Source organism: Schistocerca nitens, chromosome 3, assembly GCF_023898315.1.
Source record: "Schistocerca nitens isolate TAMUIC-IGC-003100 chromosome 3, iqSchNite1.1, whole genome shotgun sequence".
Taxonomy (NCBI): domain Eukaryota; kingdom Metazoa; phylum Arthropoda; class Insecta; order Orthoptera; family Acrididae; genus Schistocerca; species Schistocerca nitens.
This window is the reverse complement of record NC_064616.1, coordinates 637,224,911-637,239,302: the sequence shown is the minus strand read 5'-3', so window position 1 is coordinate 637,239,302 and position 14,392 is coordinate 637,224,911.

Below are 14,392 nucleotides of genomic sequence, written 5' to 3'. Positions count from 1 at the left end.
ACGCAACAAGGTAGCAGTAGGCATAACGCAACAGGGAATGACAATATTAATGTGGTAATAGTAAACTGCAGGAGCGTCTATAGAAAGGTCCCAGAACTGCTCTCATTAACAAACGGTCATAATGCCCACATAGCACTAGGGACGGAAAGTTGGCTGAAACCAGATGTAAACAGTAATGAAATTCTAAACTCAGATTGGAATGTATACCGCAGAGACAGGCTGGACAGTGAAGGGGGAGGCGTGTTTATAGCGATAAAAAGTGCAATAGTATCGAAGGAAATTGACGGAGATCTGAAATGTGAAATAATTTGGGTGAAGGTCACGGTTAAAGCACGCTCAAACGTGGTAATTGAATGTCTCTATAGGCCCCCTGGCTCAGCAGCTGTTGTGGCAGAGCGCCTGAAGGAAAATCTGGAAAATATTTTGAGTAGATTTCCCGATCATGTTATAGTTCTGGGTGAAGATTTTAATTTACCAGATATAGACTGGGAGACTCAAACGTTTACAGCGGGTGGCAGGGACAAAGAATCCAGTGAAATTTTTTTAAGTGCATTATCTGAAAACTACTTTGAGCAGTTAAACAGAGAACCGACTCGTGGCGATAACATATTAGACCTTCTGGTGACAAACAGACCCGAACTATTTGAAACAGTTAACGCAGAACAGGGAATCAGCGATCATAAATCGGTTACTGCATCGATGATTTCAGCCGTAAATAGAAATATTAAAAAAAGGTAGGATGATTTTTCTGTCTAGCAAAAGTGACAAAAAACAGATTTCAAGTACTTGACACCTCAACACAAAAGTTTTATCTCAAGTACAGATAGTGTTGAGGATCAGTGGACAAAGTTCAAAACCATCATACAATATGCATTAGATGAGAATGTGCCAAGCAAGATTGCAGGGAAAGAGCCACCGTGGTACAACAACCGAGTTAGAAAACTGCTGCGGAAGCAAAGGGAACTTCACAGCAAACATAAACATAGCAAAAGCCTTGCACACAAGCAAAAATTACACGAAGCGAAATGTGATGTGAGGAGGGCTGTGCGAGAGGCGTTCAATGAATTCGAAAGTAAAGTTCTACGAGGGCAGTTCAATAAGTAAAGCAAAACATTTTTTTCTCGGCCAATTTTGGTTGAAAAGACCGGAAATTTCTTGTGGAATATTTTCAAACATTCCCGCTTCATCTCGTATAGTTTCATTGACTTCCGACAGGTGGCAGCGCTGTACGGAGCTGTTAAAATGGCGTCTGTAACGGATGTGCGTTGCAAACAACGGGCAGTGATCGAGTTTCTTTTGGCGGAAAACCAGGGCATCTCAGATATTCATAGGCGCTTGCAGAATGTCTACGGTGATCTGGCAGTGGACAAAAGCACGGTGAGTCGTTGGGCAAAGCGTGTGTCATCATCGCCGCAAGGTCAAGCAAGACTGTCTGATCTCCCGCGTGCGGGCCGGCCGTGCACAGCTGTGACTCCTGCAATGGCGGAGCGTGCGAACACACTCGTTCGAGATGATCGACGGATCACCATCAAACAACTCAGTGCTCAACTTGACATCTCTGTTGGTAGTGCTGTCACAATTGTTCACCAGTTGGGATATTCAAAGGTTTGTTCCCGCTGGGTCCCTCGTTGTCTAACCGAACACCATAAAGAGCAAAGGAGAACCATCTGTGCGGAATTGCTTGCTCGTCATGTGGCTGAGGGTGACAATTTCTTGTCAAAGATTGTACAGGCGATGAAACATGGGTTCATCACTTCGAACCTGAAACAAAACGGCAATCAATGGAGTGGCGCCACACCCACTCCCCTACCAAGAAAAAGTTTAAAGCCATACCCTCAGCCGGTAAAGTCATGGTTACAGTCTTCTGGGACGCTGAAGGGGTTATTCTGTTCAATGTCCTTCCCCATTGTCAAACGATCAACTCTGAAGTGTATTGTGCTACTCTTCAGAAATTGAAGAAACGACCTCAGCGTGTTTGTAGGCACAAAAATCTGAACGAACTTCTCCTTCTTCATGACAACGCAAGACCTCACACAAGTCTTCGCACCCGAGAGGAGCTCACAAAACTTCAGTGGACTGTTCTTCCTCATGCACCCTACAGCCCCGATCTCGCACCGTCGGATTTCCATATGTTTGGCCCAATGAAGGACGCAATCCGTGGGAGGCACTATGCGGATGATGAAGAAGTTATTGATGCAGTACGACGTTGGCTCCGACATCGACCAGTGGAATGGTACCGTGCAGGCATACAGGCCCTCATTTCAAGGTGGCGTAAGGCCGTAGCATTGAATGGAGATTACGTTGAAAAATAGTGTTGTGTAGCTAAAAGATTGGGGAATAACCTGGTGTATTTCAATGCTGAATAAAACAACCCCTGTTTCAGAAAAAAAATGTGTTGCATTACTTATTGAACTGCCCTCGTATGTACTGACTTGGCAGAAAATCCTAAGAAATTCTGGTCTTACGTCAAAGCGGTAGGTGGATCAAAATAAAATGTCCAGACACTCTGTGACCAAAATGGTACTGAAACAGAGGACGACAGACTAAAGGCCGAAATACTAAATGTCTTTTTCCAAAGCTGTTTCACAGAGGAAGACTGCACTGTAGTTCCTTCTCTAGATTGTCGCAAGGATGACAAAATGGTAGATATCGAAATAGATGACAGAGGGATAGAAAAACAATTAAAATCGCTCAAAAGAGGAAATGCCGCTGGACCTGATGGGATACCAGTTCTATTTTACACAGAGTACGCGAAGGAACTTGCCCCCCTCCTTGCAGCGGTATACCGTAGGTCTCTAGAAGAGCGTAGCGTTCCAAAAGATTGGAAAAGGGCACAGGTCATCCCCGGTTTCAAGAAGGGACGTCGAACAGATATGCAGAACTATAGACCTATATCTCTAACGTCGATCAGTTCTAGAATTTAGGAACATGTATTATGTTCGAGAATAATGACTTTTCTGGAGACTAGAAATCTCCTCTGTAGGAATCAGCATGGGTTTCGAAAAAGACGATCGTGTGAAACCCATCTCGCGCTATTCGTCCACGAGACTCACAGGGCCATACACACGAGTTCCCAGGTAGATGCCCTGTTTCTTGACTTCCGCAAGGCATTTGATACAGTTCCCCACAGTCGTTTAATGAAAAAAAGTAGGAGCATATGGACTATCAGACCAATTGTGTGATTGGATTGAAGAGTTCCTAGATAACAGAACGCAGCATGTCATTCTCAATGGAGAGAAGTCTTCCGAAGTAAGAGTGATTTCAAGTATGCCACAGGGGAGTGTCGTAGGACCGTTGCTATTCACAATATTTATATAAATGACCTTGTGGATAACATCGGAAGTTCACTGAGGCTTTTTGTGGATGATGCTGTAGTATATCGAGAGGTTGTAACAATGGAAAATTGTACTGAAATGCAGGAGGATCTACAACGAATTGACGCATGGTGCAGGGAATGGCAATTGAATCTCAATGTAGACAAGTGTAATGTGCTACGAATACATAGAAAGATAGATCCTTTATCATTTAGCTACAATATAGCAGGTCAGCAAATGGAAGCAGTTAATTCCATAAATTATCTGGGAGTAGGCATTAGGAGTGATTTAAAATGGAATGACCATATAAAATTAATCGTCGGTAAGGCAGATGCCAGACAGATTCATTGGAAGAATCCTAAGGAAATGCAATCCGAAAACAAAGGAAGTAGGTTACAGTACACTTGTTTGCCCACTGCTTGAATACTGCTCACCAGTGTGGGATCCATACCAGATAGGGTCGATAGAAGAGATAGAGAAGATCCAACGGAGAGCAGCGTGCTTCTTTACAGGATAATTTAGTAATTGCAAAAGCGTTACAGAGATGGTAGATAAACTCCAGTGGAAGACTTTGCAATAGAGGTGCTCAGTAGATCGTTACGGGCTTTTGTTGAAGTTTCGAGAACATACCTTCACCGAGGAGTCAAGCAGTATATTGCTCCCTCCTATGTATATCTCGCAAAGAGACCATGAGGATAAAATCAGAGATTAGAGCCCACACAGAGGCATACCGACAATCTTTCTTTCCATAAACAATACGAGACTGGAATAGAAGGGAGAACCGATAGAGGTACTCTAGGTACCCTCCGCCACACTCCGTCAAGTGGCTTGTGGAGTATGGATCTAGATGTAGATGTAGATTGACTACTATATGTTATGAGAGGCAGATCTGCTATGAAGGCAATGGAGGCAGGGAGTAATGTGTTGTCAGTGGAGGAGCAGTAACAGCAGAATGGATCAGTTAGGAGAGCTCAGTGGTTTCAAATTTTGACTAAGCATTGGGTGTCACCTGCATAAAAAATCCATCAGTGACATTTCAACCCTTCTAAAACTGCCCAAGTCGACTGTCAATGATGTCACTGTGAAGTGGAAATGCAACTCAGATAAACCAAGACTGTGCACACCTCATGTAATAACAGGCAGAGACCATTGAGCATTGCAGACAGAGCTTGTCAAAAAAATGCATGAAATGAGTGGAAGGAATCACTTGTGAGTTCCAAAGTGCTACCAGCAGTCCAGCTAGCACAGTGTCTGTCTGTAGGGAGTTAAAAATAATGGGTTACCATGGTCGAGCAGCTGCTAGTAAGCCACACATTTCTCTAGTCAGTACAAAGGAATGCTTGAAGTGATGAAAAGAATTATGCAATTGGACAGTGGATGACTGGAAATGAGTGATTAAGCAATCCAATGGAAGGTTTTAGGTTTGGTGAATGCCTGGAGAACATTACCTGCATGGTGTGTAGTGCCAGAGGTGACGTATGGGGGAGATGGTGGTACAGATGGGGGTATTTTCATGGTTAGACTGTGACCCAATTACAGTGCTTAAGAAAACAATAAATACAGAAGGATAAGAACACATTTTACAACACTGAGTACTGCTTACATTAAAGGAACGGTTCAGAGAAGATGATCTGTATCACCATGACATTGCATCCTGTCATGAAGCACCAACTGTGAGGCAATGGTTTCTGTACAATAACTTTCCTGAGGTGGACTGGTCTACACAAAGTCCTGACTTGAAGCAAATGGAATACCTTTGGGATGAGTAAGAATGTCAACTTTGCTCCAGACTACAGTGCCTGCTATCACTATTTTCTCTGGTTTCAGCCCTTGAGGAAGAATGGGCTGCCATTTCTCCACAGACATTCAAACATCTCATTAAAAGTGTCTCCAGCAGAATTGAAGCTGTCTGGCCACTCTCATTGTTGCTGTATATAAATGACTTTATGTCTCACACTGAAAAACCAGAAATTGTGAACTTTGCTAATGATACAAGCATCATGATGTTCAGGCCAACAGAGCTGCAACAACAGAATGAGTAATAAATGAAATATTCAAAAGTATTATTGATTGGATCCTGGTTGTATCACTTAATTTACAAAAAACACATCCATTCAGTTCTGTACAAGGGAAGATATATCATCATCAATAACAATACAGCATGGGGGAAAGAAATTGTTCAATGTTCCTGAGCGACTGAATTGATCAGCAATGGAATTAGAAATAATTTGTTATTGAGCATCTCAAATACTTGCATTCAGCAATGTTTGCTCCACATGTACTTGCTGATGAAAACATCTGAAAATTTCCATACTTTGTGCACTTCCATTCACTGCTGTGAAATAATAGGAAGCTATTCCACATATAAGCATAAAGTATTCATTGCATAGAAATGCACTGTAAGGCAAGGGCGATCATACCAGCGGCAAAGGGAGAGGAGGGGGGGAGGGGAGAAGGGCCACAATCTCCCCTAGCTCTCACTGAAAGGGAAAAAAATATAGTGTAGTCAACTGTTTTTCTTTCAAGAAAATTATTTAAAAGTGGGTATTAAACAGTTTTTTCAACAGGGTCAGAACTGAACTTTTTATGGCTACTTCGAAGTTGCCATTTGTCTTCGACAATATAAAATATATACTCCATACCCCCAAATCTATCCCCCTCCACCCCATCCCTACAAACTAAGTACAGCCCCTCTTACTGTGAGGATAATATCTGGCAGCCAACCTTAAACTTCATGTTGGGAACTGTTTAAGGAATTAGGCATACTTGTTACAGCCTCACCTTAAATTAGCTCCCTTAAGAAGTTTATTGTGAAGAATCAGGCACTGTGTGAAAACAATAGTAGCAATCATAAATATAATACTAGAAACAAAAGTAGCTTACACTATTCAAAACTTAACCTTACTCTTGTGCAAAAAGGTGCCAAGTATAGAGCCATACTGAATATCTCCCTTGTGAATTACGGGTGTTGACAGATAATGAAAGATTTAAAAACAAACTGAAATCAGTTCTGCATGACATCTACCTCACAGATGAATATCTGAGTAGATAGTATGTATGTGGTTGTGCTACATTTACCAAACGTTATTGTAGATTAAAATTAAAACAAAAAAATCAGGTATGTAAATGAACAACACATAGCCACATTTTCACAGAGAAAATGTATCTTATTCGTAAACCTGGTAACACATTCCACACCATGGTGAGTTGTTGTTAATATGAACCATGGGATATGCAAAAAATTAACAAAACTGAAGCTTAAAGAAAGCATAGAGACTAAAAACACACAATCAAATGTAGTTGCAGTGGATTTACTCACACAAATGTTGCTGCCACCACAGACAGATGCAAGTCTGCAAAGCAGTTGTGAACAACAATGCAGTTAATTCCTTTGCTGATTTAGCAGCAGTACACATCTTCAGTTATATGTCTAATCATACAATGACAATGTGCAGTTGCAGTTCGCAACTACCTTACTGAATTGGTGTTAGTCATCAAGATGTTCCGATAGCTGTCAAACTCCACTTACATGAATGTACTTTCACTGAAATGATAGGAAAAAAAGATGAGATCAGCAGTCTGCTCCACAGGTATGAAAGCACATAGAGAAAATGACATAATGGTTGTACGGTTACCTCAAGCTCCAATGCATGGAACAGTTATGTTTCTGGTACATGTGACTGGCCTATCAAAATTAATTAAAGACCTTTCAAAAACTGCAGTGGTCAACAGACACTGTTAAAATTATAGCTGGAACAGGTTTCTAGCTAGCACAAGGGAAACAGCTTAAAGACTTAACCTTAAAAAGTACCACCTTAAGCAGTACTAAACTAATAAAAATGATTTTTAGATATAATAAATATTATCATGTGCAATTTTTAGACGAAAAATATCTGTGAAATTTCTTGGTGTTCAGATAGACAAAAAACTTTACAAACTATGACATTGATTTGAATTGATATAGGACTTCTAAACAGGCAATGACTGCATGATATCAGTTGCAAGATGATAGCCTAGTCAGTTTCATAAACATAGAAAGACAGTTTGACTAAACATTGATGAATGATTTTGAGCATTGTGTGGGTTTACTTGCAACCAAATGCCAGTAGTAGGGTTCCCAAGACAAGCTGAAGTGTATAATAACAAAATAGTCGATACATGAAGGAGGTTGCATATTCACAGCAGTCAGCAAGAAACTTTAATCAATTGAAATAAATACTGAGCTGGCATGTGAAATGCTTTGGGCAAGGATAACAATCGGGGGTAGGATAAAAGTTGCAGTTAGATCCTTCTACTTGCTACCACTGCATGTGCACAAGTAACTATATCTATAGAAAAAAAACCTCAGTTCCAAATCTGTACCATAACAGCTGGGCCGGCCGGGGTGGCCGAGTGGTTCTATGCGCATCAGTCTGGAACCACGCGACCGCTGCAGTCAGAGCTTTGAATCCTGCCTTGGGCATGGATTGTGTGGTGGCCTTAGGTTAGTTAGGATTAAGTAGTTCTAAGTTCTTGGGGACTGATGACCTCAGCTGTTAAGTCCCATAGTGCTCAGAGCCATTTGAACAATAACAGCTGGAGAAGATTTGAACAACCTGACAATAGATTTGGGAAACTGTTACTTCATCAATGATGAACAAGATGAAACATCCTGAGAAGCTGCTCTACAAGCTTTGTCTGAAAATTACCCATAACACATAGGTCTCAGAGTCACAGAAGCTGGAAATAGGTTTGTTGATGATATACAGAGCCCACTCGATACAAAAAGCTGAAAAAGCAGCAATCTACACATTAGTAAACTGAATGGAGAGGAGGTTGCCTTATTACTCAAATGGGAGCTAGAATTATTTTATTCAGGCAATTAATATATAGAGGAAGCTCTACAAAAGTGATTACTTGAGTTTATGGTTAAGGATGCTATGCTTACAAGAAATATCAGAAAGCTTCTTTTAAAACAGATGCTGCTGCACAATAGACACAGGGCAAAGCTTAAAACCTCAGATAATAATCGAATGACAATGCAAGAACCTCTATCTTAGGAAAATCTAACTGTGGGAGCCAATCCCTAAAACCCTGAAGAATTTTGATAATACTTGTAAAGACAACCAGTAACACAAAAATTAATGTCTAGTCATTTGTCGATAATATAAGTACAAAAAAAGTCAACAGTAAAATGAAAGTTAAAATACTGAACCCTCTCTTCAAATCAAAGAATGTACACAGAATACAAAAGTAGTGTAGACAACTGTCAGGCTCTACACAGAACATGTGATTGAATGAAGTAGCTCCACTTGTAACCATAATTTGCTGCAGATTCTTCAAGCAGATAACTGCATGCTAGTTTTAGGAAGCCTATACAGGTCACATACCTACATAAAAAAAGCAACAGAAATTATCCCCAGAACCTGTGCTATACAGTGTGTCCCAGGAGGAATGCTTAGTATTCAGGTATATGACAGGAATGACCATCTGAAGCAAGACTGTCTAGCAGACATGGGCTCCAAAATGTATGTCTTATGAGCTATCGCTACTTCTACATCTCTGATGCTGGGAAACAAATCTCTTCTACTACAAGCTCTTTGCTTTCCATATTTTGAGAGGTGGTAGCTTCATTATTCCCTCTTGGCTCTTGTACACATTGTATATTATCCATCTCTCCCTATAGCTTACTACTATTTTTCTCAGAATTTTGAACATCTTGAACCATTTTACATTGTCAAATGCTTTTTCCAAGTCAACAAATCCTATTAACATGTCTTGACTTTTCTTTAGTATTAGTTCCAATATCAACCGCAATGTCAGAATTGCCTCTCTGGTGCCTTTACCTTTCCTAAAGCCAAACTGATCGTCGTCTAACACATCCACAATTTTCTTTTCCGTTCTTCTGTATATTATTCTTGTCAGCAACTTGGATGCATGAGCTGTTAAGCTGATTGTGTGATAATTATCACACCTGTCAGCTCTTGCAGTCTTCAGAATTGTGTGGATGATATTTTTCTGATAGTCAGATGGTATGGCACCAGATTCTTACATTCAGCACACTAACGTGAAGAGTCTTTTTGTTGCCAGTTCCCCTATTATTTTAGAAATTCTGATAGAATTTTATCCATCCCTTCTTCCTTATTTTAATCTTAAGTCTTCCAATGCTTTCTTAAATTCTGATTCTATTATTGGATCTCCCATCTCTTCTAAATCAACTTCTGATTCTGCTTCTGTTACATCAGACAGATCTTCCCCCTCATAGAGGCCTTCAGTGTATTCTTTCCACATATCCACTCTCTCCTCTGTATTTAACAGTAGAATTCCCATTGCACTCTTAACATTAGCAACCTTGCTTTTAATTTCACCGAAGGTTGTTTCGACTTTCCTATATGCTGAGTCAGTCCTTCTGCCAAACGTTTCTTTTTTGATTTCTTCACATTCTTCATGCAGCCATTTTGTCTTAGGTTCCCTGCAATTCCTATTTATTTCATTCCTCAGTGACATTTTTTCTGTATTTCTGAATTTCTCTGAATATTTTTGTACTCGCTACTTTCATCAATCAACTGCAGTATATCTTCTGTTACCTACAGTTACCATCTTTGTACCTATGTTTTTCTTTCCAACTTCTGTGACTGCCCTTTTTAGAGATGTCCATTCTTCATCAATTGTACTGTCTACTGACCTATTCCTTACTGCTATATCTATAGCCTTAGAGAACTTCAGGCATATCTCATCATTTCTTAGTAGTTCTGTATCCCACATCTTTGTGCATTGATTCTTCCTGACTAAATCTTTTAAAGTTCAGCCTACTCTTCATCACTCCTATATTGTGATCTGAGTACATATCTGCTCCTGGGCATGTCTTACAATCCAGTATCTGATTTAGGAATCTCTGTCTGACCATGATGTAATCTCACTGAAATCTTCCCATAACACCTAGCATTTTCCAAGTATACCTCCTGCTCTTGTGGTTCTTAAACAGAGTATTCACTATTATTAGTTGAAATTTATTACAGAACTCAATTAGTCTTTCTCCTCTCTCACCCCTTGTCCCAAGGCCATATTCTGCTGTAACCATTTCTTCTGTTCCTTCCCCTACAACTGCATTCCAGTCCCCCATGACTATTGGATTTTCATCTACCTTTACGTACTGTATTACCGTTTTGATATCTTCACATACTTTTTCTATCTCTTCATCTTCAGCTTGTGACATTGGCATGTATACCTGAACTATCATTGTCAGTGTCGGTTTCCTGTCGATTCTGATAAGAACAACCCTATCACTGAACTGTTCACAGTAACAGACTATCTGCCCTACCTTCCTATTCATAATGAATCCTACTCCCATTTTACCACTTTCTGCTGTTGTTGATATTCCCCTATACTCACCTGACCAGAAATCCTTTTCTCCTTTCCATTTCACTTCACTGACCCCTACAATATCTAGATTGAGCCTTTGCATTTCCCTTTTCAGATTTACTAGCTTTCCCACCACATTCAAGCTTCTGACATTCCACTCTTAGAACTTTATCCTTTCATTGGTTATTCCATCTTTATCTCATGGTCAAACACCCCCCCCCCCCCTTTGGCAGTGCGTTCCCAGAGATCCAAATGGGGGACTTTTTTGGTATCTTTTGCCAGAGGAGAGATCATTTTGACACATGCCACATGTCCTGTGGATGCACATTATGTGTCTGTAATGCAGTGGTTTCCATTGCCTTCTCCATCCTCATGCCACTGGTCATTGGTGATTCTTCCACCTTTAGGGGCAGTTTCCCATTCCAAGGACAAGAGAGTGACCTGAACCTCTGTCTGCTCCTCCGCCCTCTTTGACAAGGCTGTTGGCAGTATGAGGGTCCTGTCATAACCCCTTAATATTGAGCATTGCTCCTGGGACAGCCTGTACAACTCATTTAAATTTCTATCATTTCTATTTGTAGCAGAATTCTGGAACATAGCCTTAGTTCAACTACTGGAAGACCTCGGAAAAGACAGGAATGATTTTTTTTTGGAACAAGCAATAGTCTAATCCTTGAAAGGAAGATGATGATGATAATTCTTACCTCAAGTATAATGACCTATCCAGAAAAATTACATTAACTGCATCAGTGTAGATTGCAAAAACATTAAAACACATGTTGGTAAGGGATTTTCAAATAATATTTTTTACAGAAGTAGTGAGTGTTGGGGTGGGTGAGAGCTGACGAGCATGGCAGCAAAAGCTAAATGTATCAATAATTGACAGTCTGTTTATAAATCTTACGTAGATGAAAGGCCATAGCCATGAAACACTGTCTTCTGTTTCCAGTTGCATTGAGGGTGCATTGTGTGAAGGCAGAAATGTATGACTGTTAAGAATAAGTAGTTAACAGATTTGATAAGAGTATTAACAAAACAAAATATAAACCTCCCCTGTAATGGTCTATTTGGCTCTGAGCACTATGCGACTTAACTTCTGAGGTCGTCAGTCGCCTAGAACTTAGAACTAATTAAACCTAACTAACCTAAGGACATCACACACATCCATGCCCAAGGCAGGATTCGAACCTGCGACCGTAGCGGTCGCTCGGCTCCAGACTGTAGTGCCTAGGACCGCATGGCCACTCTGGCCGGCTGTAATGGTCTATTTCCTCCTGGTACACTGATTAATGTGCTTCAAATTACTGGTGCTTACTAGTGCCAGACAATTAAACAACAAGAAGGCCAGTTGTCATGTCTAAAAGTAACCCACAATACCTAAATTTATCTGTGGTTTGTGGATGTTATATTGCACAGTATATAAGCAAGAATAGAATGTTGATGAGCTAATGGTGGTCACATCGATTTAATACAATGGAACACTTTGAAGTTCTTTCCTGAAATCAACAGCCAGCATTAAAAAGTAGATCCTGTAAGAACAAGTATATGTCATAAACAATACTCCAGTTGCTCCAGAATCTGTAACAATGAATTCAATAAAAGTTCCTAATCTGATGCAAAAAAGTACCCATCAGTCTACAGGCACACAGTGTCCCTCACAGGAATGAAAAATTGAAAGTAAAAGCAGGAATAACATGAAAAGATAACTGAACTGAAATCAGTGGGCCACACTTTACAAGACAAATTGATAATACTTATACACAGCGGTAATATTATGAAAAAGGTAGACTGCTACTCACCGTAAAGATGATACATTGAATTGCAGACAGGCATGATGAAAAGACTGTTACATGTAAGCTTTTGGCCACAGCCTTCTTCAGAAGCAGCATACCTCACACACACAATTGCTATCTCTGGCTGCACCAACCAGAATGCAATTGAAATGTGTCGAATGCAAACAACAATCTGGAGTGGGAGGTGAAGGTGGGAGGGGTAGTAGTGTATGGGTGGGGAAGGGGAATCAGCACTGCCTGGTGGAGTGTGCAGGGCCTCAAAGTAGCAGGACAAGGCTGCCAGACACAATGTTGGAAGACTGTGGGGGAGGGAGGTGGGTGAAACGGTGGGCAGAAGGGAGAGGAACAGAGATGGGGGAAAGACTGGCGGGTGCATAGACAGAGAGTAGCATACAATGAGGTTGAGGGAACATGCGTTGGAAGGAAGTGATAGGACAGAGGGAGAAGAAACAATTGGGCAGAGGGTGTGGAGAAAATAGATTACCTTAGGTTGAGGTTGGGATGATTTCAGGACCAGAGAATATGTTGTAAGGACAGCTCCCATCTATGCAGTTCAGAAAAGCCGATGGTGGAGGGGAGGATCCAGATGGCTGCAATGTGTAGCTGAAATCAAGCATGGTATTTTTAGTTGCATGTCTTGCATAGGATGTCAATAATTCTAGGGCATGATAATAGACAATCAAAGCCCTGATGCAGTAAGTGGTTCAGTTGTTCCAGTCTGGGGTGATACTGAGTGACAAAGAGGGTGCTCCTTTGTAGCTGGTTCTTGTGGATAGTGGGTGGATTGGGGGTGTGTGGTGATATAGCAGGGGAAATCTGTTTGCGGACTAGGTCTGGGTGATAGTGCCTGCCTGTGAAGACCTTTGTGGGGCCTTCAGCATACTGGGCAAGGGAACTTCCATCACTGCAGGTACACTGTCCTCAGGTAGCAAGGGTGTATGAGAGGAATTTATAGGAGTGGAAAGGATGGCAGTTGTAGAAATGTAGCTGCTGTTGGTTGTTGGTACCATCCTCCCCACAGCATGCCTTTCTACAGCTCAACATGTCATCTTTACCGTAAGTAGCAGTCTGTCGTTCTCATAATACTGATAATATTCCAGCCTCAACCTTTCAATGTTTAATATATAGCAGTGTTACAGAAGTACACATGCTTCAAAGCCAACCAGCAAACACCCTTCCTTTCATTTAAATCACCACCTCAGAACTGGGCTTCTCTGAGTATTTGAATATGGCTCCTAATATCTCATAAAATTCTCTTTGCAGAATTCAACAATCATAGTAGAACACAAAAGTTGAAAGTACTGCATTGCACAGGTTTCAGCCTGGCTTTCATTGCCCACCTTCTCAATAATATACAGACCTTCTCATCAACTCCTCAACAATCAACAGTAAAAGAATTACCCAGGCATCAAAGGCACTTCTTGAGTAGCTCATACTGCATCATAATTACTTCTAAAATAGAAACAGAGCTTTCAACTTTCTATTGAAATGGTACTATTTCTGAATATTTTTAATTCCCTCACACAAATACAGCTCAGCATGGAACTTTTCTAAAAAGACACTGATGCAAAATTAAGTAAGTTTTAAACCATAAATTGTATATTTGAATATTTTTCAAACATTTAAAGGGAAAAATAAGGAAATTTAATGTCTTGTTGATGCTCAATTCATTAGAGATGTAGCGCTAATTCGGTACAGGAATGTGAGATAAGGGGAGCTGTCATTCTGATATCAGAAGAGTGGTTTATATTATAAGAACCATGAAATATCTGGTTCAGAGTAAGGATTTAACTTCACTCCTCTGGAATATATGTCCAGTACCTTTACCAAAGCTGAGTTAGAGGGATGACAGGTAGTTGAAAATGTATCAACAGTCTGTCTTTAGACAGAATTCGAAAGACCTCTAATATTATCAAGTAAAAGCTTATAAAATTATTCCCTATA